At 42.7% G+C, this 25,385-nt stretch overlaps 1 long non-coding RNA gene across 5 annotated transcripts in view; it reads right to left on the minus strand.

Moving 5' to 3' along the window:
* The window catches only part of LOC126263059 (uncharacterized), a 498,584-nt gene that overhangs the window by 265,160 nt on the left and 208,039 nt on the right, over window positions 1–25,385 (minus strand). The window contains exon 2 of one of the 5 annotated variants that reach the window (XR_007546811.1): window positions 18,348–18,431. The exons of the other annotated variants lie outside the window; for them this stretch is intronic. This is a non-coding gene — a long non-coding RNA (uncharacterized LOC126263059). The remainder of the gene's footprint in view (window positions 1–18,347; window positions 18,432–25,385) is intronic. 5 annotated transcript variants of the gene reach the window in all.

Consider the following 25,385-nt stretch of genomic DNA (forward strand, 5'->3'; position numbering starts at 1 on the left):
TACTGCGGAATACAAACAATCTTTCTCTCATACTCCATACACCTTTTTTACCGTGAATGCCATTTGACTTGCACATTTCAATATCTCTCTTCCGTATAGTTCCAAAAACTTAGGTATACAGCTTCTAGATTTATTTTTTCTTGTGGTTTCGTTGAGTAGAGTGCTAGGTACGTACCACTTTAACGTAATTTCTAAAAATATTACCACCAGAACACATAAGCTGACGAATTTTAGCTTATTATTTATTTGATACTCTTAAAATTTAATAAGCTCAACTCGAAACACGTGCGGTCTAACCTAAGAGGCTAACCTATCGGGAGGACTCTGATCTCTTACTTTAAAAATGGAAGTTGGTGAGGGTAATATAACACAGCACACGAAGAAGCAGAATTTGAAAGGTACTGAATGCCCTATTTGAACAACGGATGGACGAACATAGGTATCCAGTATTCCGAAGATGTTCAAGTTCTTTAATTTTCTGAACAGTTGATTTACGATAATTGAAGGCTAATGAAACGACATAGAAATGGAAACTTAAGAAGACTTAAGCGGAAGTTTAACTTTAATGGGAGTGCTACTATGGGCACAAGAATCAGCAAAGCAATTGAAAGTGCAGTAAAGTAGCTGAATTAAAACCAAAGTCATGGTTCACACATCTCTATTGCTGTTGTAATTATTCATATAACGATTCATTACCCTTTTGTGGTGTCTCAGGTGGATTCGATACAGAGTTGTTATTCGGCAGCTCTTAGAACTCGTTACATGAGATCAATTCAGTGTTGCTTGAGAACGTTCCGTCTTTGGATTAATCAACTCAAATACAGTCTTAGTTTCAGATGGCTACACTTATTTCTATTACTTCACTAGAATCGGAAAAGATCTCCTGCAGCATTGTTACTTAACAACACTATGCTCTCATAGTACTTCGTTAATTATGTCATATACAACTGCTGTTCAAACAAAAAGTTCCTATTTCCTTCACAATAAATGTATTGTTGAGACGTCTTGCAGTCAAATGTCAAAGTATACCGAATTATAGAGTAATTTCCAAATCAACTGCATTCTGGAGCACTGCTATTTGCCGTAGTCGGATACTCTCAGAGAAACTCTGAACGTGTTGCAAGGAAAGCTATCCAACCGCAAATTGTAAACATGCAGCTACTGAAATAAATACAATTCGTCTGTATCACATAACACACCTCATGACAAAAACCGCAGTAATCGCCAACAGTATTTGTATTTAATTCACTTTCTGTAGTAGTAATTTCTAAAGCATATTCTTTAACCCATAAAGGGACTAAAATAATACTCAGTTCTATCGTCAGCTGACATCCAACGAAGTACGTGTTTTTCCTCATCCAAGTGCTTTTATACATTTCATACAGTATAACTAAAACGGGAGATCATCGTCGGTCGTTTTGTAAAAACATTTTCACACACGTCTTCCGGCGACAATCCACGAAATTACCTTCAAAGTCTAAATCACTTTCCACAGTATGCGCTCTCGTAAGTAATTCGTCCCAGGTGGGAGTATAGCAAGTCGACAATGCACTTGCTTCATCTCACTCGTCTGTAGAGCACTGCAGACAGTATTCACTATTACATCGCTGTAAACGCAACCTAACTAGTCGATATCTGGTGCCATGGCATCCACGCTCTCGATATTTATTGCTTGCAAGTGACCTTGGAAAAGACCAAATGGAGAGAGCTGATGTTTGCCTATATAATTTAAAAGTATGCTTAAATCTGGGGCAATAACTGTGAGCTTCTATATCGTTACAGCACCACAGTACATCGCTCGAGAATTTCAACCGATAAATTTACCTCACACGTTAAATTATTGGCAACCTGCGACATAATAACGCATTACGTCTTTACTAAAATGATTAACAGCTGTGCCCGGCCGTGACGTGGTCTGGAGATGACAGTCGCCGCTGTGTCAGTCCGTCCCCTGTTTTTAGCTGTCTTCTGTTAAGTCAATTGAGACTGACGTACAGTCCTAAGGCCAAACAGGAGCGTACTGTCCCGGCCAGACGTACGACACTGTGTCACAAATATGGTGAATTACTGGGGTAAACGAGAACCTCCGGTAACACCTGTCCACTTTGACCAATGACATCATCACAAGCCTCAAAATGCAACACAAATTTGATTTAAAAATGGCTATCAAGACGTCATAATCACCAGTATCGATACAGAGAGCAAGAAATTGCAGAAATGGACAAAACACAGTAATATGTATCCACCAAAATATAAAAATCAAATTCGTAAACATAGAAATTCTGAATAATAAATATTGGGCCTGACGAGGAAACTTGGCAAATTGGGGAGAGAAATTCTCATATGAAAGCCACGGTATCGTGGAAATACTAAAGTATACAAACCAGAACAACAAGAATAATACGATGAAGAATAGGACGCAGAGGTTGGCAACGAAAAAAGCAAAAATAAACCATCAAATTAGATAGGTTAAACTGGTATCGAAGAAATCACACTACATATACAACTAACTGAAAAGCCAGACACCAGCACAGGAAACCTAAATGTAATATCGTACAGAAGGCGGAAAAGCAATACCAAAACACATCGCGAAAGTTAACGTAATATGGCAACAAGCTTGACCGGTTACTCCAGTATCGATACAGAGAGCAATAAATTGCAGAAATGGACAAACCGCAGTAACATGTATTCACCAATATAGTTCAACAGAAAATCGCAGAATCCATGAAAACCACTCGTGAATACTTCAGGTACCACATAGAGGTGAGTTGGTACCCACTAACCTGGATCTGGCCACTTTATTCTGTCGTCTATGCAAATGAACAAATTCTGGTACACCTTGTACATTAATTTCAATTACTGACATGGCGTTCTTCTCACTGTACGTTACAATAACCGGCCTTCATTTAAAATAATTTTCTGAAGACTTACGTTTTAGGTAATTTTCGAAATATCAGCTTTCCTTATTTCAGTGATATTACTATTACTGTTCACTAAGTTATTGATTTCATTCCATTACATGCTGGGTCACATTTGAAAAAATATGTGTCGAAGTTCACGTAAATTATAATCACTGTGTACTCACGTTACCAAGACAACCAAAGATAACGTTTAAACTCTAGTCGATTAGGAGCGTAAGCGGAGTACTGCGTAAACTCATATTTCTCTTAAGTAACCAAACTTGTGTATTCAATAGTATCCGCACTCCATCAAAAACTGAAACGGTCTCTATTAATGTAATACAAACAACAAACATAGCATATGCTGACACTACCAGCGCCCCCTAAGGAAAACAAAACAACGCTCCGCACACGTACGACGTCTCCCGTCACAACACCAGTACATCACAGCTCAAGCCTGACAGGCGATATCGAAGTCTCAGGTTGAGCCAATTACTGTTTGTCATATCGCCAGCAATCTGTCTTTCCCAAATCAGTTTATTTTACTTTTAATTCTGCAGCTCGGCACTGCAATGACTGCTGATGCTTCTCTCGTGCCGACAGAAGTTTGTCACCTGAAACAACCACCAGTCTTTGCAGCTGATTCACTATTCCGTTTCAACCTGCTGGCGATAGACATCTCCATGTTTGTAGGAAGGGATGCATCTGATGATAAATATATGTCCCGCTGAAACCCATAGGGCGAGCCATGCAATTTTTGTGAGTCTCTTAGTTTTCGCTTTGGTTACATGTTATCGGAAGGCTATGTACGAATAATTTCCTATCTGTACTCACCTCACGACACTTAGCGCTAGAATTTTGTGGCTTTTTCGCTGCGCAAAATGCTGCTGTTTCTCAAATCATTCGTGGTGTTACCAACTTACTAATAAGTGAATAATTCAAGAAACAATAGCAGAAATTAACTTTTCCAGTCTAACATAAATGCTCACTTCTAGTATAAGCTTCCCCATCGAACTAGTTCCTTACTAAAGTGCAGAGCGATGAGAAGTTATGTGTGGGCAGCCATAGACTACCTTTACTGCATGCAGATTTCTTGTGCTTCTTGAACGGAAGTCACATACAGGAATACATTCAGCTCCTCTTTTATCAGCACCTTCTCGTAAGAAGCTGGCGCAGTGAAAGGTGCTAAGCGACTAGATAAAAGGGCACGTCAACCTAGTTGCCAACAAAACACACATAGTTAATGGCCTGTATCACTGATGGCGTTCCGTTCTAGAAATGTGGAACATGTTTTACGATGACGCATTACGACCCTCTTCGAGATCGAGGAAGATATTCTACAAAAATCATTATGGGTTCCACAGACAGACATCCAACGATATTCAATTCGTTATCGTCATCCATAAGATCCAGAGCAGAAGTGAATGGGACCCGGGCTAATGCTGTTATCCTTGACTACGCACTGTCGCACTCTTGTTTAGTGAACGAAGTACGAGCCAGTGGCGGTTCGTCCTGTGACGAATGGAGCAGTGGACCCCACAGATATATTCAACTAACAGAATTTTACGTGCATGTAGATTTAGAATTTAAAATCATCCATTCTCCGGCCTCTACGACAGATAATTATTTAGTTATATAATGAAAGCCTCCGACGACGTACACAGTCATCCTTGAAACTAATGGGCAGCTCTCACTTGCTCCGTTCGGCGCATGCGCAAAATCTGGCTCTGCACCAACGAAGACCGCCTTCCAACCGCTTAGTTTGTCACCGAGGGGTGGCGAAGGGAGAGGGAGCAGTAGGTGTCTCCTGTCCTCAGCGCTGGAGGAACGCTCCACCTTGTCTCCGCCATGACCCTCCCACCGTTGAACCTCGTCGACGAGCGGTGCCTCTTCCTCCCCAGTAGTTCCTCCAAGCTGACGTTTCTCTAACTTATGACATCTGTTTTGTCATTGATCTCTGAGGATAATTGTATTTCTGAAACTAAAGTAACAACAGGATTCTAGTCAGCGACGACAGGCAGGAGTTTTCTCGTTTTTGTTGCACTTAAGTAAGAAATATTTGATCAGCGTTAACTGTTTATCACGCGGGAAGATTCGATGTGCAGTGGTAAGTTTGTAGGCGTAAGTTATCAGACGTGCTGTGTCTACAATAAGAAATCATATGTGTAATTTTCCATTCCAGAGATTTAGGGAAACCTTTGTTTCACTTTTGCTTGAATATAAGCTCTTTGTCAAGGACGTATGGAGACAGACGCCGAAAATCAAGTTAATCAAGGAAACTAAGAACAAAAATACAGAAATTCTAAGAATGTACGAGAAAGTAAATTGGGTATCTGCATGTGATATCACAAATAAATGTGATTGTTTTCCGTGATAGTTGTTTGCAAAAGAAAATGCTGGATGCGAAACGATTTGGATGCTACAAGGCGTTGATGATAACAGAAATTTCTGAAAAAAAAGACTGCAGAACTAGAACACACTGTTTTAGGGAAACGGCGTATTACGCAATAACTGGATAGTGTTTGTAGGCAGCCAATTGAAAGACATAATGATCAAATTCGCAAATATGGTTACACAATCTCTAAAACTGCGTTGTCTATTTTAATTTTTGGTGGTTCCTAGCTCGCATTTCGTAGACTGTACTGATGCAGTGACTCATCAAATCCAGGAATTTCCCGCCGTTTGCTAGATTTCATCTAGATTTTATTGCTGAATATGATACCGTGCTTAGCGATCGTCTTTCGAAGGTTACTGTTTTCAAAGTCACTTGTAAACATATTCAAAAGTTGATTCTTTCTTGTATGCTGCACGTATACCATGAGCGTGTAAAAAAGATAGTTGCTGTTACTGATTCTCTCAGCAGTTATCGCAGATAACACAATGACATTTAAACGATGACACTGTTACTCATAGTAATAAGATATGTTTTCTCTGAGGGTAAACCTGTAGCAGGGTTTTACATTTACCTCACGCCTCGTGAAAAGGATCTAAATCGCTTAGCGAAACTTCGCTGCCTACTGTGGATAATCCAAATAAAGTTATTTCTCAGAGCTACAATCGATCATGTGTTTAGTGTGGTCGTCGTTCAGGTGTTCAGACTCTTCTCAATGAACATTTTGAACCAGCCTATATTGTTCATAGTTATGCCGGTAAATCGGAACTCATTGTAACCTAAGCGAAGAGTCAGAATATGGACGTTAGAATTATTTGTTAGCCATAGTGATATTCGTAGATTTGCCCATAGTTCTTCACAGCGAATAACTGTGCTAATTGAGATAGTGAGCTGGGAAGTCCTTCATGTTTCCAACACGCGGTCGAATTGTATATCAAGAACTGTGCAATTGTGTATGAAAATAGTGTCTCGTAGAATGCCTGGAGAAAACCGAGCTTCCATCACGACAAATCACTATAATTACTTAAACAACAGATCTCCGTCTGAATTTAAGGCACTCACAGCTTTTCAATTTTATTTGCCTGTATTTACAATCATACTGTGCCAACGTTGCTTTGTACTGACAATTACAAAAATGAGTAGTTGACCCACAAAGTGTACAACAAGGAGTAGAACATTGCAAAAATATACCCAAGGTAACATCTCTGACATGATTTCGACGTGCACAGAGCCGCTCCATCCTGCGAAGAGGTAGAGACAGGACAATGAATTCCAAAAACTGTTATTTTAAAAGAAGTGTGAGATCAAATTATCGCTCAAGTTGCTGAAAGCTTTGAATTTACCGGATATCTCGTCACTGGGAAACTAATTTAATTCTGAAAAGTGTATTTGGTAAGCAAATAATTTCTGCAAACATTGCTGCTGAGGTCTTGCAAAATATATCCCATCCTTCAATGCAATAATCTTAGAACAGAACTTCAGATACTAAACATGAGGAATGAGTTTAGAAATTTCTGCAATTACTGTTCGAAAATAATTTGCAGATACGTTTTAGTCAAACAAAGGAACTCCTGAAATCATTGTTACAACACCGGCGACTTCGTCTGACACGGAGCGATCTTCCTCCACCCTGAAGAGAATAAAAGCTATATCTGCGAAATACTATGAATCAATAGCTAACTGTTAATAGCAATAGCAGCGCTGTCTATCGAGAACGACTTAGCAGGCAGAATCATAAAATTCAGTGATTTGCTTCATTGATAGAGTCTCTGCTCTTATTGAGTGGAGAATGGATTTTTCGTGCAGCCATTCATCGTAAGGTGAGTGTATTTACGTAGAGCAGTTATTTTTTTATTCATTATTAAACCATATATGTTATTCGCCTGAGACTTTGTAGACCATCTTCCAGTAAACACCATAGAAAAATCTGTGCGAACCACAAACGAAGTGCAAGCTTACCGAGTAGCAGACCAGATGACTGGTTTCAGGACATTCTAGCAAACAGAAATCAACAGGTGCAACTTAAGAGGAAAAGAATCTCTATGTGTAAAGGTAATTTTAGGCGTAAGCCAAAGGGCTTCTACAGGGCTATTAATGTTTGCAATACTCTCTGTGTAAATGACGTTGCGGATAACGTCAAAAGCTCCACGCGTCTGTTTGCAGACGATGCTCTTGTCTACAGGAAGGATGAAACGCCAGACTACTGAGTGGAAATGCAGGAAGATCTGCAAGCAGTGACGATTGGTTTAGTTGACACTAAACGTTAGTAAATGTAACGTATTGTACGGGCATGGGGTGAACAGATTGACGAGAAAACATTAGGTACAATAACAACCTGAAAATGCCTTAGAATGTCCATCCTATGCGGAATAAAGAGGCAAGACCACAAAGATGTACTGGAACAGTTCGAAGAGAATTACATCATCCACAAGAGAAGTGGCTTTCCAAACACTCGTTCGGCAATTGCTTGTGTATTTGTCATCAATCTTGGACGATTGTCAGGTAGGATTACTAGAAGACGGACAGAAGATGCGATGAAGAGTCACGTGTTTCATCATGGGGTCGTTGGTAAGCGAGAGCGTTACCGAAATACTAAATAAACACCAATCACAGGCGCTGTAAAAGAGGTGTTGAGCATCACACTGTTGTAAATTTAGAGAATGCGCTTCCAAGAAGAGCCAGCGTAACATTATTTTCTCCTGGAGAAGATTCTCGAAATGATCACAACTAGAAAATTATGTACCAAAAGTACCCTCTGCCACACAACATAACGTAGCTTAAGTGCAGATGTAGAAGCAATGGTTCGCTCAAATTGCGCAGACTTTTCCATGGTTTGTAAAGTGCTGTCAAACGGAGTGATGACGTGTGACCCTGCTAGGCAAGTAAATGATATATCCTGTCCACCGTTGTTTGTGGCAGGGATCTACTTCCATGATGTTTATTGCCGCCGGCTGTATAGCCGGATCAGGAGCTTATTGCCAATAGTCTGTTACGTTCTTACTATATTAGGTCATAATGCTGTTAGCGATCATGGCTACCTGGCAGGAAATGTGTATAAAGCTTCAATAATAAAACGAGTATTTGAAATGAATACGTCTTGACGTTTCAGGCAGTCATTGAACCCGTTTGTTGCCGGGAATATACTGGAAATAGATTTCATGTATTTCATAACGGCTGTAGTCGCATCAGTTCTTGTATTTTCATCGTAATCGGGAAAACACAGGCACTGCAATATCGTATTTATCCGCCGATACCGAGCAAGCGACTTTCAAGTAAAATGTCTCCCACGTACTGGATTATACATAGTAAACGTAAGAGTACGGGATTTAGACATGTGGTTGACGATATGTATGGAGTTGGGCCTGGGCATGAGTAGTTCTCGGATAGCCAATTGCGATAAGCGTGAAATCCGGGTTCGAGCTCCGATCAGGGAGAGATTTCCATTGTCGTCATTCCATTATACAGCTGATGGTTGTCGACATTCGCAACTGCGAATACATTCCTTGTAAAGTGAGAATCGTCTAGGGCGGTTTGTGAGTAACCCGTTGCTCAAACTTATGGACGAAAGGCCGGCCGAAGTGGCCGTGCGGTTAAAGGCGCTGCAGTCTGGAACCGCAAGACCGCTACGGTCGCAGGTTCGAATCCTGCCTCGGGCATGGATGTTTGTGATGTCCTCAGGTTAGTTAGGTTTAACTAGTTCTAAGTTCTAGGGGACTAATGACCTCAGCAGTTGAGTCCCATAGTGCTCAGAGCCATTTGAACCATTTTATGGACGAAAGTAACTTCCACATGATTCGTCGCTACCAAGTGACAAATCTCGCTGAATATTCGACCACACATAGAAATCACAGGTACAGTATAGTACAGAAGGGAACTGTAAAAAACATGGAATGAGGTGTACAGAAATGGCACTGTTATTCAAAGGCAATAATTACAATGGAGTTTCCGCGATTTCTGGTGGTCCCTTGGACATTACAAAAAACGGAACAAGCTTTTTAGTAGTGTGTATGATCAACACGGACAGCAACACGCAACCGTGTTGCACTTGAGGATGGTAACACTTTTTTGTGGTAGGATGTTCCAGTACTCAACACAGACAACAACATACAGTCATGTTGCACATGAGGATGGTAAGACGTTCCTGTGGTAGGATGTGCCAATACTAAACACGGACAGCAACGCGCAGCCATGTTGCTCACGAGGAAGGTAAGACATTCTTGTGGTAGGATGTTCCAATACTGAACACGGTCAGCAACGCGCAGCCATGTTGCGCTCCAGGATGGTAAGACGTTCTTGTGGTAGGATGTTCCAATACTCAACACAGCCAGCAACATGCAGTCATGTTCCACATGAGGATGGTAAGACGTTCCAGTGGTAGGATGTTCCAATACTGAACATGGTCAGCAACGCGCAGCCATGTTGCGCTCCAGGATGGTAAGACGTTCTTGTGGTAGGATGTTCCAATACTCAACACAGCCAGCAACATGCAGTCATGTTCCACATGAGGATGGTAAGACGTTCCTGTGGTAGGATGTTCCAATACTGAACATGGTCAGCAACGCGCAGCCATGTTGCGCTCCAGGATGGTAAGACGTTCTTGTGGTAGGATGTTCCAATACTCAACACAGCCAGCATCATGCAGTCATGTTCCACATGAGGATGGTAAGACGTTCCTGTGGTAGGATGTTCCAATACTGAACATGGTCAGCAACGCGCAGCCATGTTAAGCTCCAGGATGGTAAGACGTTCTTGTGGTAGGATGTTTCAATACTCAACACAGCCAGCAACATGCAGTCATGTTCCACATGAGGATGGTAAGACGTTCCTGTGGTAGGATGTTCCAATACTGAACATGGTCAGCAACGCGCAGCCATGTTGCGCTCCAGGATGGTAAGACGTTCTTGTGGTAGGATGTTCCAATACTCAACACAGCCAGCAACATGCAGTCATGTTCCACATGAGGATGGTAAGACTTTCTTGTGGTAGGATGTTCCTGTACTCAACATGGACAGCAACATGCAGTCATGTTCCAATACTCGACCAACGCAGACACAACAGCTGAATGGTCGTTGGTGCCTGCGGACGTGGAACAGTACGCCTCACCATCTCATCCCACATGTGCTCGATGCCATTGAAGACGGACGAACGAGCAGATCAGTTCATTCGCCGAATATCCTCTCATTCCAAGAGCTCCTCCACCGGTGGAGTTCGATGCAGTTGCCGCATTGTCCATCAATGAAAATGTAGTCAGCCGAATGCATCCCTGAAAAGATTCACACCGGGAAGGAGTACAGTGTCACTATAGCGTTGCCGGTGAGTATACCATGACAAAATATTTCGAGGTCAGTAAGCTGATGCAACATCATGCCTCCGCACACCTTAATACCTGTACTCCAATCCATCACGTTCGACAAAGTTCCTCGGTGCACTGCATAGTCCCATATGTCGCAGTATGAGAGTGTGTGCAGAATTACTACTCAGACTGAACCTGCTCTCATTGTAGATGAGCTCGTCAGCGCACTGATCGTCGGTCCAGTCCCTATGGACTTGGCGCCATCGCACATGGTGCCGCCGGTGCGTTCATGTCAACGGAACACAACATGCTGGTTGTCGGGCAAACACACCACCCCTATGCAGTCGCTGTGCAATAGAACATAGTGGGATTTTGTCCATATCAGTCCAGTTGAATGTGGTTACAACTGCACCCGCTGTTTGGCATGGCTCCTTACTTGCACATTACACAATGAAGCGGTCATCTGCTGCTGTATTTGACCGTGGTAAAATACTTCCTGTGGTTCTGTCAGTAGTGGTTCGGTACGCTCATTTCCCAAGCGAAACAGCGCTGTTAGCAATACCAAATTCATGGGCTACACTCGTCACAGTTCGTTCTTCTTTCACTTTGCTTATGGTTCTTTCTCGTGTGTAGTCATACAGATATTGTCTCTGAGCCACGTTGTGCTGAAGAACACCACTGCCTTGCACAGTAACTGCTCACTGGTTGACACACAATGTCGTTTCTCGTCTTTCAGTTGTGTCGTGTAAGGTGCGGAGGGAGGGGAGGTAGCCGCATTAGGCTCCATAGTCACACTTTAACGTCACGCTAGGTGACCTCAGTGTATCTGTGCACGACAGGAAGAGACCTGCGAACACAGTCCTGCACCTTCATACATTTCCACCGAGTGGTTAATACGTTATGTTACTTTACTTATACCGTCCTGCAGTTTTGCAGAACAATGTACTTTGAACGCCTCCACGTACGGCTGGTCCCGGCGGACGTTCGAGTCCTCGGTCGGGTGTGGGTGTGTGTGTTTGCTCTTAGGATAATTTAGTTTACGTAGTGTGTAAGCATAGAGAATGATGACCTTAGCAGTTAAGTCCCATAAGATTTCACACACATTTGAACATTTTTTGCCTCCGCGTATTTCGCTAGGTTGAAGTTCTGTCTCATCACGTTCCGTGCCCACTAGTTGAAAACGGCGCGGTGTGAGCATAGTGATACATGTGTCTCGTCTCAGCTCAGCACACACATCTGAGATAAAGCTCCACACGTCTGTAACACGTAATAGTGATCAAAAATGGTTCAGATGGCTGTAAGCACTTTGGGACTTAAAGTCTGAGGTCATCAGTCCCATAGATTTAGAATCACTTAAACCTAACTAACCTAAAGACATCACACACACCCATGCCCGAGGCAGGATTCGAACCAGCGACCGGAGCAGTCGCGCGGTTCCGGACTCAAGCGCCTAGAACCGCTCGGTCACCACGTCCGGCTACGCACAGCGTGTCTCGTGGCTTATGCCAGGTGGAGAACGACTATGATCCTGCTACGCCGATATTTACGTTCTGCTGAGGAAAGCAAAGGGTTTCATATAAACCTTTGTTTTACAAACAAAGAGTACTGGTCGCTGTATAACTTTTCAAAATGAAATCGTGCTGCAGAATTTAGAGGAACCATTAAATCATGCTACAGCAAGAAGTTCACTGTAGTATCCTAAGGAAGTGACTTCGCTGTTGTGTCTGTGTGGTATATTTGGGAAGGGTCTGCGCATATTAACGGTTGTCCAGTAGTTGGTCAACCATTTGTTAGGAGGAACAAGTTGACCATAAGTGTGCTCGAAGGCGCGCGTGCCTGTTGGCTAGCAGTTAGCGGGCAAGGCCAGCGCGGCTGCCTAAACTGGCACGCGGGATAAGTTCTGTGGAAATCTGTTTGGTGGCTTGCTCTGCTTCAAGCCCTAACGTTCGGAACAAATTAGCTGTACTGTCTTCCTTGCTGTTGAGAAATGCATCTGACTGACCTGTGCAGGTAGTATTCTTCAAGGGTTATTAAAAGCGAAACAACACCGAAACTGACATCCGAAACCGTGCAAAGCTATGTGCAGGCAGCCAGCCTATCAGTCAGCTACGCCAGATTGGGAGCCATAGTGCGTACCATCAAGAAAAACTACTGCAGATCTCACTCCGGGTGAGAAGGGCTTTCTAGACGTTAAGAACAAAGCTTTCTCTCTTATTTCGTCTCGACATCATAGGAATAGGGTGAAATCCATGCTACTGTGGTGCCTGATAAATGACTACGCCGCCACAGTGATTCTCGGACGAGTCATAAAAAACTCTCACGTATGTAGTTTTAGTAGCAGTCATTTCTTATAGAGTGAGTAGATGTATTTATCCACGTAACCTCTTTTAGTTCTTTTCACGATTACTTACTAGGTCACACCTGCTAATATAGACAGTTTACCAATAAACAAGATGTATGAAATTATCTTGTTCTATAAAACAGACGTTTCATAACTTAAGCGTCACTATCGGCTTCTAAATTTCGATTTATCATGACCATTAGAAACCTATACAACTGCGGAGACATCGTCTATATTTGAAGCAATCAATCTGGGAAATAAAGCACACTCTAACCCGTCGTGAAATTATTCCTGCGCTACTAATCGAAGTGATTTTGGTATGCCTGGATCAAACTTGCCCCAGACCTCAGTCCCCCATATCATACGCACGGTAGGTTGATGAGTCTCATCGTTACGTTATTTTACTACGCTGGTTGAAGTCTTCACTGCGGCCAGCAGCCTATAATTAAAGTGACAAGCAGACAGAGTGGTAAGCACTTGTGACATGACATTCACCACTGTCAACGTGCCTGATGGATAACCTAAGCAGCGCGTATGATTGTACATTGCACAAAAAATATATCAATCCATCGTCAGTGTTTGAAACGATCTAAAATGAAATATTTAGCGTACACGATTCGCATCTGTTCATTCCGTCTCGCAAACTATCGCCTCAGTCCAAGAAGTTTCGAGACTGCATTGAAGAAAAAAAAAAAAGTTCTGTGGGATTTCTATCACTTTTTTTTAAATTAAATACCGTTGAGTTACTTGGAAGAACACATCTCTGTCTCTTTTGAACTTAAGAATGGTTTTGAGCTCGCCATTGGGTAACAGTTGTTGTATTAGAGGGAGTAACAGTTAGATACGTCTCTAGTAGGCTGTTCGTGTTTGGCAGCCGGCCGAACTGCCATGGCACATTTGTTGTGTAGAATATACTAGTATATTGGACTGAGGTGTCAGAGACATGGATAAGGACATGCATATATATGCAGATGGTGGTAGTATCGCATACACAAGATATAAAACGGCACTGAACGGGCAGAGCTGTCATTATTACTCAATTAACAAATGTGAAAAGGTTTCTGACGATCGTATGGCTGCTCTGCGGGAATTAACTGACTTTGAACGTGGAGTGGTAGTTGGTGCTAGACGCATTGAAAATTATATTTCGGATAACATTAGGGAATTCAACATTGCGAGATCTAAAGTGTCAAGAGTGTGATGAGAAGACTAAACTTCAGTCATTACATCTCACAACGGATAACAGAGAACAAAGGCGTTTGCGTAGAGTTGTCAGTGCTAAGAGGCAAGCAACAATTTGCGAAATGACAGTAAAAATCAGTGTGTGAACGTATACATTAGAACAGTGCTGCGAAATTTGGCGTTAATGGGCTGCGGCGGCAGACCGACGCGACGGCATTGCCTGCAGCCCTTCGCCTGTGTTCGTGACCATATTGATTGGACCCTAGATGACTGGAAAACCGTGGCCTGCTCAGAAGAGTCCAGATTTCGTTTGGTAAGAGCAGATGGTAGGGTTCGAGTGTGGCGCAGACCCCACGAGTTCATGGACCCAAGTTTGCAACAAGGTACAGTGGAAGCTGGTGGTGGCTCAGTATTAGGGTGCCTGCCGCGGTGGCCGAGCGGTTATAGGTTCTTCAGTCCGGAACCGCGCGACTGCTACGGTCGCAGGTTCGAATCCTGTCTCGGGCATGGATGTGTGTGATGTCCTTAGGTTAGTCAGGTTTAAGTAGTTCTAAGTTCTAGGGGACTGATGACCTGAGATGTTAAGTCCCATAGTGCTCAGAGCCATTTGAAACATTTTGCTGAAGTTGAGACTACATAGTGCATCTAATCTTCTCTTGCACCCTCCTTATACAACAATCTCTTCGTCAGTAGCGAAAAGTCATCGATTGTAACACAAGATCTTACCTTAAAAGGTAATATTGATGCAACAGGAGGCGATTGGTTTCAAGAACGTTCTGAACAGTTCGGGCGAATGATTGGGGCGTCCAAATTGCTCGACATAAATCCTATCGTACATTTGTGGGACATAATCGAGAGACTACTCGCACACAATCCTACAATGGTAACTTCTGCTGTTACGAACGGCTATAGAGGCAGATTGGCTCAATATTTCTGCAATGGACTTCCAACGACTTATTGAGTCCAAGGCACGTGGAGTTACTCCACTACACCAGGCAAAAGAAGCTGCGACACGGTGTTAGGAGGTATGCAATGACTTTTGTCACGTCAGTGTATGTATCCGTGTCTAACTCTTAGAATATTAGTGGCACATATTCTTCAAAAAACAAATTAATAACTATCAGGTTGTATGTCTTGCGGAAATAAGGCAGAACCTTTTTTCGGTATCTACCGGCATGATTGTCAACAGCCAGCCATCACAGACCTTTTCTGAATCCAGCAAACATTATCTTAGGTTTGATCACTCGTTGCCTATGCAGCCCACACATTAAGAAGAAAATATCAGAATCATATTCAGCAGTGATAAAAGGGGAGGAGCTTACTAATCATATCCAACCGATACAGATTACAGCAGCTATACAGTACGTCTGTTCGCAAAATCTCGTAACAAACTCTAATTTCAAAGTTGGATAGAGATATAGGTAAAACAGACAGCGGATTCCAAACGTCTTTGAAGATGGTAACAAGTGTTGTGTGATGAACTTTTATGAACTGGGTGCAGAATGAAAAATTGTATGGTGAACACTGAATCTAAATTAGTGGTAAGAATAATCAACAACTATAAACTGGTGGAAATTGCAGAAACTTGTGGAATTAGATAAATTAATCGTAACAGTAATGTGATTTTGGTCGTAATAATTACGGTTATGTAACCTTCTTATGCTAAGTAGTATTAGGAGACCTCTAATACAGACATTATTTCAATTACCTCAAAGATTAAATTTAAAAAATCGGTACAGAAAATAATCTACTGCAGGTGGTAGAGGATTAATTAAGACATACAAAACCTAAGCTACCTGATTTAATACCACAAAAACATGATGCAAGGCGGAAGAATTTCAGGTTAAAAGCGATAAACTAGAGAGCGAAATCACGAATCAGAAAAGCAGTTCGATGGACAAAGATGCAGTGTCAAAAATCTGCGGTTGAAACTTTTAATTTAACTTGACTGTCCAATTTAGTAGTTGCTTCAGTAAAATGACAGTGCAGTGACAATGCGACTGATGTAACTGAGGCGCTTTGTGGCGTGCAAGCTCTTGGTGCAGATACTGAAATAAAATTTTATGACATCAGAGAGAAAATAGGCAATTACACCGACCATGCATGGAAATCTGGTTGCATATTTTTGAAGAATGAGAGTAATACAATGAATGGTGTGGCGAATGTATTGTTTTCACATCCGGACTTAACGAACCACAGTTGTAATCTGAGAGCTCCGGGATTCTAACCAGTTCATGACACACATTCGCTGGTTTTTACTAAACTTACCTAGTCAGGAAATTGATGCACGAGTGAACCACTTAAAAATAAGATCACTGTTGTCAGGCAAATAAGCGTCGCAAAACTATAAAACTTTTAAATAAACTGACACAGTTTTTTTAATGAATATTTGTCACAATACCGTCAATGAGACATTAAATCATGATTCTCGACACCACCAAATTACGCAAGGAATGAGTTGAGCTGGTGCTAATAGTTACAAACTCACATTGGTGTAAATGCAAATAGCGAACGATGCAGTTAAAATTAACTGATATTTTAATTCAAAGCGCCACGTTGTGGTACAGGAAAGACTGGTTTGGTTTTTGCATCATGAAATGGAAGAAACGTGATTGATATTAGATTACTTAAAAAATGGTTCAAATGGCTCTGAGCACTATGGGACTCAACTGCTGAGGTCATTAGTCCCCTAGAACTTAGAACTAGTTAAACCTAACTAACCTAAGGACATCACAAACATCCATGCCCGAGGCAGGATTCGAACCTCCGACCGTAGCGGTCTTGCGGTTCCAGACTGCAGCGCCTTTAACCGCACGGCCACTTCGGCCGGCTTAGATTACTTTCAGCATACTAATAGAGAAAGTGCTTTAATAACTTTTTTATGTCTTGACCACATTTTTTTATTTCCAAAAACACATTACGCATCTCGACTTTCCGTCGTTATCAAAGGCTACAAAATACAAGACAAAATTTGTATTAGATGGTATGGAAATACGTTACATTTCACCTCTGGTGAGAGACATAGTACTACGACTAGAATATTGCTTTCTAGCTTACCAGTGTTATGTCAGTCGTCTCGACTTCAAGTAAAAAAAGAGCTGGAGTCCTCATTAATTTACTTCTGCCTTCGCATCAAAAGATAAATTGTCATAACTTATGGAGTATAAGAATTCTAAAACCACATGCGTAACCGACCTAGTGGTCGTTTAACATGATTATGAAGCCATTAGATATGTGTCCTATTCGGATGGGAGACAGGGTGACTTCAGCATGTCAAAGTCGTATATTCTGTGACCTGCAGGGTGACTTCACCGTGTAAAAGCGATGTGTATGAAATGAGACTTTGCCGGATGCTTGGCCATTCACACCATCTTCCACAGTCGTATGTTCTCTGACCTCCAGGGTAATTTAACACTGTGTACCGCTGTGTTCCCTGCAGGCCTCCTTCGCTAAATGTCTGCTGGCTCTTTCCCCCAGATCCCACTGGGCCTAGCTCCTCTCCTCCGTGTTATCACCACATTATATCCGGACTTGTCGCATTAGGTAAGACGATGTTGATAATCGAACCTGAATGCTGATTAAACAATTCTGGCAACTGTATTGAGGCCCATTAAATGTAACACTGACGTAAGACATGGACAGTTGATTCTAACCAAATCATTTATCATTCCGGGAAATTAGGTGTGCTATTTGATAACTGAACAAATGACAATGTGAAAGGCTTCAGAATGGTAACACCTCTCTCAAGTGGAAGAGAATTATGCTGAAAAATATTTTAGGAGCAGAGGTTCACTTTATATGCTACCAACACGAGCGACTGGTTGAAGACGACGTTGTAGACCATCTGGTTGCTCATCCAGTTAGCTGTTGAACATGGTTAATATGAGACTGACCAGAGGACATGTGGAGTCAGAGGACAGAGAAACAGGAACTGTTAGCAAAACTTTGTATAGTCCCATTTACCTTCCTTTCCAGAGGAAGAACAAGGAGGAGCTCGTAATAGAAGACAGTGGCTTAAGTAGTTACATTGTAGGCCTCTGTCATTCCAGATTAACTCATCGTACGTAGGACAATGGTAGTGAATGTCGGAAGAACGGAATCCTAACTGATACTACAGGCTATAAGTGAATTCACACTATCACTAACTCTAGGCCAAAAGTTCGAAATAAATGTAATACTTTATAACACATATCTGTGTACAGAACTAGCGCTATCTCTGAATTACTAAACATACTCTACCTCTCATCGAACTAATAAGTTCTTTTCCAAGAGGAACGTCTGTTCACCCTGGACTCGTTTTTTGAGGAGATACTGCAGAAGCGTCTGCAAGAAGAGAAAGAAGTTCTTTCAGTTATGGTGAGTGTAAATTACAACAGTAGAAAAAATACTAGCATTTGGTTTCAAAGTGAATTTTTCGTTTTCTCACTACATGATAACTTACTCTCAAATATGATACTAGTTACTGCTCTGCTTCCGGGTATTAGGCTGAATTGTTGTGTTTATTTTGTGCTCAATACTTCCACGGACGTCCCAGTGATTAACTTCACGTGCGGCGAACTTTGCGGTAATGTGTATTCGGTGCTTGGACTGAAACCAGTCAGGGATCGTCACACGACCTGAGGGATATGGCTCGGTCAGTTGTTGAAATGTTGACCATAAAGCAGGAATAACAACACGGCATAACCTCAGAAGCACAGCATTAACCAGTCGTACCAAAATAGTGTTAAAGATAATGTGATATTCGTTATTTGTAAGTATGAATAGTTGCTGAGAAGTGAAACGAATTAAGTTAGTCGGATAGTAAATTGAATTATTATATTCTTAATATCGATATCTGTATCCTGCTAACTTAGGATAAATGTTACAATTCGTTACACTTTTCTATGAGAGGAACTAGTACAAATCCGGAATCACTTAACGTGTTACATAACATGAAAGTAATAAGATCTTTTCCAACAGGAAGCCGTGCGGTTCTAAGCGCTTCAGTCCGGAACCGCGTGACTGCAACGGTCGCAGGTTCGAATCCTGCCTCGGGCATGGATGTGTGTGATGTCCTTTGGTTAGTTAGGTGTAAGTACTTCTAAGTTCTAGGGGACTGATGACTTCAGAAGTTAAGTCCCATAGTGCTCAAAGCCATTTTTTCCAGCAGGAGCGTCAGTTCACGTTGGACGCTTTCTTTGTGCAGTTGCTGCAGAAACGGCTGCAGGAGGAGGATTAAAGTCGTGCTGTTACGGTGAGTGGTACTTCGATTTTGGTAGAGAACTACAGATTTTGGTTTCTAAGTGTATTTCTCGTTTCATGACCACATGGTAACTCCCTTGACATAGGGAATCTTCATGTTTTCTCTAGTCTACAGTTTTATGATTTTAAATATAACTGAAATAATATCAGCTTAGATACATCCCCATGGCTACAAAGGTCTTGGTAGCCCCATAAACTTTGTCAGTACCCATAGTCTGCTCTTTTTTTATGCCAGTTGTGAATTGTGTTCAGATATGTAGTCCTTTCGTGACATACATTTCGTTTTGCTCCAGTATAGGTAGGATACACTTAAACTCAAGAATCAGTGGTACAATATGGATTCCTACGCATTCACATCATGTACAGCCGTTCAAAAAACATTCTCCTGTGTCATCTCCGGCCCATAAAACAGTTATCAAGTTTACAGCACAGCTTAAGTTTCAGCGTCCCATGATTATACTTGGTTCTTTGATCCTATTTTTTATACTGCATAATCGTTTATTTTTCTGTCGCGTAATTATCCACGAAGCTCTCCTAATTTGAAATGAACATTTGCACAGCTTGTTTTAAGAAATTCTAGTAATTTGATATTGATGCCTTTGCTCACAGCCTGAATTCTCTCCGTTCCTTAATGAGTATAGTACAGGTAAGAATAATACATCACTCTGCGTGAGGTATCGACTAACTCTAAAATATTCTGATACTTGTAACAACTATCTACCATTATGATGCAATAATTCTGTAGACCATTTGACCACAGTAGACGGCACTCCGGGACGAGTATACAGGCAAACATTCACTGTCGGTAGTTTTCATATTTGCGATAATTAGTGTTCTAGGGTTCATGAGATGGGGCGATAGAAACACCGCTTCTATGGATACAGAAAACGACCATTTATTACCATGGGGTCCTACGATAATTTAGCACTTTTCTTTACAGATGTCATGTCAACCCACCATAATAGGGTGACGTTTTTAATTTTGAAATTTATGTTTGTCGGCAGATCACTCCAGTGTCCTCCGCTCTCACCTTGGAGGTCTGTACTTCACACCGCGCAGCTCTTGAGAGCCGCCATGTTAGACGCTGGACGTGTGGACGCGTGGCCATCAACGCGACATCTGGTGAAGACCGTCTGGCTGCTAAACTGTTCGACGGCGATATCGTGGCGAATACCACCTGAAACCACAGTTACCGATCCAATAAATCTTTGGATTAATGATATAACACGTCTCGTTATTTGTTTTATTTGCAACAGGCGGCGTTGTGGTAATGCAGGGGACTCGCATGACGGTGGTTGAAGTTCTCTTTCGACCACCTAGATGAAGGGGTTGATGGCTTCTCTAAGTAGATTATGGCAAACGCGAGAATGGTTCCTTACGAATAAAATTCTTTTGATTTTCTCTCCAATGCGAGTCCTATCTGCCATTATCTGTTCGTCAATGAAAGTGGAAGTTAGAAGTGAGTAATTCCTACTTCTTATTTTTATTCGTGTAACAAAATGAATATAAGCAATAATAGTAATAAAAAAAACTGTTGTGCCAATGGTACACGAATGGAAAAATTAGGAATACACTGGACTCCTCATTCAAAATTTGTGTATGAAGTTTAAGAGCAAAATCATTGACACTAATGATAACACTCAAAAGACTACACTGACTACAAAATCTCTGCTTCGAAGGATAACATATTAGTCGCTATAATCCCAAAATTTACTATTAAACTCAGTGAGCCACGTGTAATACGGCCCTACACACGCAGCAATTAAAATGTAATCAACATTTGTCGCCCTCAGCATACAGTGCTCACTCATTAACGACTGTCTATACTTGTACGTAGAAACTACACTGATCAGCCAGAACATTATGACCATCTACCTAATAGCCGGTATGTCCAACTGTGGGACGGATATCAACGGCGCGTGTCGTGGTATGGATGAAATGAGGCTTTGGCAGGTCGCTGGAGGGGGTGAGACCACATCTGCACACACAAGTCTCCGTAAATTACGGGGAGGGGTGCGATGAGCTGTGACGCCGCATTCCGAGATGTCTTCGATCGGGTTGGGAGGGCCAACACATCAACTGGAATTCAGGACTGTGTTCGTCGAACCGCTCCACACACTCCACTCCATCAGATTCCTGGCCATGTGACATGTCACCTTCTCTTGTTGAAAATTGCCACTACCATCGGGAAACACGATCGTCATGAAGGGGTGTCCCTGGTCTGCAATCAGTACACGGTAATCCTTGGCCGTCATGGTACCTTGCACAAGCTCCACTGGTCCCATGGATGTTCCCCAGAGCATAATGGTGCCGCGTTCAGTTTGTCTCCATCTCACAGTACAGGCGTGAAGGAGCTGTTGCCCTACAAGAGACGGATTCTCGCCCTCCCATCGGCAAGATAAAGAAAGTACCGAGATTAATCAGACCATACAACGCTCTGCGACTGCGCCAATGTCCAGTTCCGATGGTCACGAGACCAATTTACTTGTAGTTGCCGATGTCGTGGAGTTAACATCGACACATATTCGTGTCTTCGGATATGGAGGCGCTTCGTTACGAGTGTTCGGTACGATGAGTTCACATACACTTGCACTCTGTCCAGCATTAAGCTCTAATGTTCATTCTGCCATAGTTCGTGGCCTGTCCTGCTTTACCAGTCTGCCCAACTTACGACGTCCGACATCTGTGATGCGGGGTGGCCGCGACAAGTCATGCAGTCTTCGGAAATGCCATCACAATCTGCCCTCGGTCAAACAGAGATAGATCGCGGGCCTCTGTCATTCTACACACGGACGGCAGGCTCACAGATACTACATGCACCGTGCGTTTGTCTGATTAGCAGTCATTCCGCGCCATGTGTCGCTGCTGTCGCCTGGACGGGTTTATATCGACAGTAGGTCGGTGGCCATAACATTCTCGCTGATCAGTATTGGGACACATAAATCAAAGCACACTTAGTATAATCAAACTGATGCTGCAATTCACTGAACTGCATAGGGCAAATATCAATTGATTAGCATGTGGATGTGACCTCAAGCGAGTAAACAAAGGTATTAATGAGGTATTAATGGTGCGAACGTATTGCTCAGCCTTAAGATCGACTGAGAATTCAGAGAGAGTTCATGACCGCTACTTCTTATACTGTGGCCCCTACCCCCTATGATTTGTTATGACCTTAAATTTTACTTTCAGGACTAACGCTACAAAGGCAAATGCTGTTCCAGAAGGCAGGTTTTTATTTTATTTTTTTATTTATTTCACCAAAAGTAAAGAAGGGTCGTTTGGAACATTTATGGGGGATACGACATGCGCTAGATGCGTAGCGTATACATCTGAACCACCTTGACGTTAGGATTTTGTCACAGACTGGATGGTTCCGCAATGTTCATGGCTGTACAGGTAACTTCAACCTGAAGAAAATGACACAGTTACTATGTCCCAAAAATAAAGTAATGAAAAAGTTTTAAAATATCTGGGTAATTTTAAGATATTTCGTGAGATAACAATGATAAGTAACTTCCTTTACACCTCTCTAAGAACTTTTGTGTGCAATAATAACGCAAAAACAAAACAAGCAAACGTGATGCAGTAGTTGTTTGTTCTATATAAATATGACGATATCAGGATGTGTGACTGAAGCCCAGTAATGATTTCATGATAATATTGATAATGAAACTTCCTGGCAGATTAAAACTGTGTGCCCGACCGAGACTCGAACTCGGGACCTTTGCCTTTCGCGGGCAAGTGCTCTACCAACTGAGCTACCGAAGCACAACTCACGCCCGGTACTCACAGCTTTACTTTTGCCAGTACCTCGTCTCCTACCTTCCAAACTTTACAGAAGCTCTCCTGCGAACCTTGCAGAACTAGCACTCCTGAAAGAAAGGATATTGCGGAGACATGGCTTAGCCACAGCCTGGGGGATGTTTCCAGAATGAGATTTTCACTCTGCAGCGGAGTGTGCGCTGATATGAAACTTCCTGGCAGATTAAAACTGTGTGCCCGACCGAGACTCGAACTCGGGACCTTTGCCTTTCGCGGGCAAGTGCTCTACCAACTGAGCTACCGAAGCACGACTCACGCCCGGTACTCACAGCTTTACTTCTGCCAGTACCTCGTCTCCTACCTTCCAAACTTTACAGAAGCTCTCCTGCGAACCTTGCAGAACTAGCTCTCCTGAAAGAAAGGATATTGCGGAGACATGGCTTAGCCACAGCCTGTGGGATGTTTCCAGAATGAGATTTTCACTCTGCAGCGGAGTGTGCGCTGATATGAAACTTCCTGGCAGATTAAAACTGTGTGCCCGACCGAGACACGAACTCGGGACCTTCGCCATTCGCGGGCAAGTGCTCTACCAACTGAGCTACCGAAGCACGACTCACGCCCGGTACTCACAGCTTTACTTCTGCCAGTACCTCGTCTCCTACCTTCCAAACTTTACAGAAGCTCTCCTGCGAACCTTGCAGAACTAGCACTCCTGAAAGAAAGGATATTGCGGAGACATGGCTTAGCCACAGCCTGGGGGATGTTTCCAGAATGAGATTTTCACTCCGCAGCGGAGTGTGCGCTGATATGAAACTTCCTGGCAGATTAAAACTGTGTGCCCGACCGAGACTCGAACTCGGGACCTTTGCCTTTCGCGGGCAAGTGCTCTACCAACTGAGCTACCGAAGCACGACTCACGCCCGGTACTCACAGCTTTACTTCTGCCAGTACCTCGTCTCCTACCTTCCAAACTTTACAGAAGCTCTCCTGCGAACCTTGCAGAACTAGCACTCCTGAAAGAAAGGATATTGCGGAGACATGGCTTAGCCACAGCCTGGGGGATGTTTCCAGAATGAGATTTTCACTCTGCAGCGGAGTGTGCGCTGATATGAAACTTCCTGGCAGATTAAAACTGTGTGCCCGACCGAGACTCGAACTCGGGACCCTTGGCTTTCGCGGGCAAGTGCTCTACCAACTGAGCTACCGAAGCACGACTCACGCCCGGTACTCACAGCTTTACTTCTGCCAGTACCTCGTCTCCTACCTTCCAAACTTTACAGAAGCTCTCCTGCGATCCTTGCAGAACTAGCACTCCTGAAAGAAAGGATATTGCGGAGACATGGCTTAGCCACAGCCTGGGGGATGTTTCCAGAATGAGATTTTCACTCTGCAGCGGAGTGTGCGCTGCAGAGGTACTGGCAGAAGTAAAGCTGTGAGTACCGGGCGTGAGTCATGTTTCGGTAGCTCAGTTGGTAGAGCACTTGCCCGCGAAAGGCAAAGGTCCCGAGTTCGAGTCTCGGTCGGGCACACAGTTTTAATCTGCCAGGAAGTTTCATATCAGCGCACACTCCGCTGCAGAGTGAAAATCTCATTCTGGAAACATTCCCCAGGCTGTGGCTAAGCCATATCTCCGCAATATCCTTTCTTTCAGGAGTGCTAGTTCTGCAAGGTTCGCAGGAGAGCTTCTGTAAAGTTTGGAAGGTAGGAGACGAGGTACTGGCAGAAGTAAAGCTGTGAGTACCGGGCGTGAGTCGTGCTTCGGTAGCTCAGTTGGTAGAGCACTTGCCCGCTAAAGGCAAAGGTCTCGAGTTCGTGTCTCGGTCGGGCACACAGTTTTAATCTGCCAGGAAGTTTCATATCAGCGCACACTCCGCTGCAGAGTGAAAATCTCATTCTGGAATATTGATAATATTTGCACCATTTTACGTCAGTTTCAGCTTAGATTTTGCTTTATTATATCGTTAAAAACTAATTACAGATATACTGTATATTATAGACCTCTAAAATGCCTAGCACGATTAGGTGAAAAAGTTTCGTACACACACGTAAATTCGTTTGTAACGGACGGAATATTCTCTTATCACTATGATAAGGCACAATTAGGTTGTTTGCAGACGATGCTGTCATTTACCGTCTTGTAAAGTAATCAGATGACCAAAACGAATTGCAAAATTATTTAAATAAGATATCTGTATGCTGCGAAAAGTTGCAACTGACCCTGAATAAAGAAAAGTGTGATGTTATTCACTTGAATACTATAAGTAATCTGCT

This window comes from Schistocerca nitens, chromosome 6 (genome assembly GCF_023898315.1).
Source record: "Schistocerca nitens isolate TAMUIC-IGC-003100 chromosome 6, iqSchNite1.1, whole genome shotgun sequence".
Lineage (NCBI taxonomy): Eukaryota > Metazoa > Arthropoda > Insecta > Orthoptera > Acrididae > Schistocerca > Schistocerca nitens.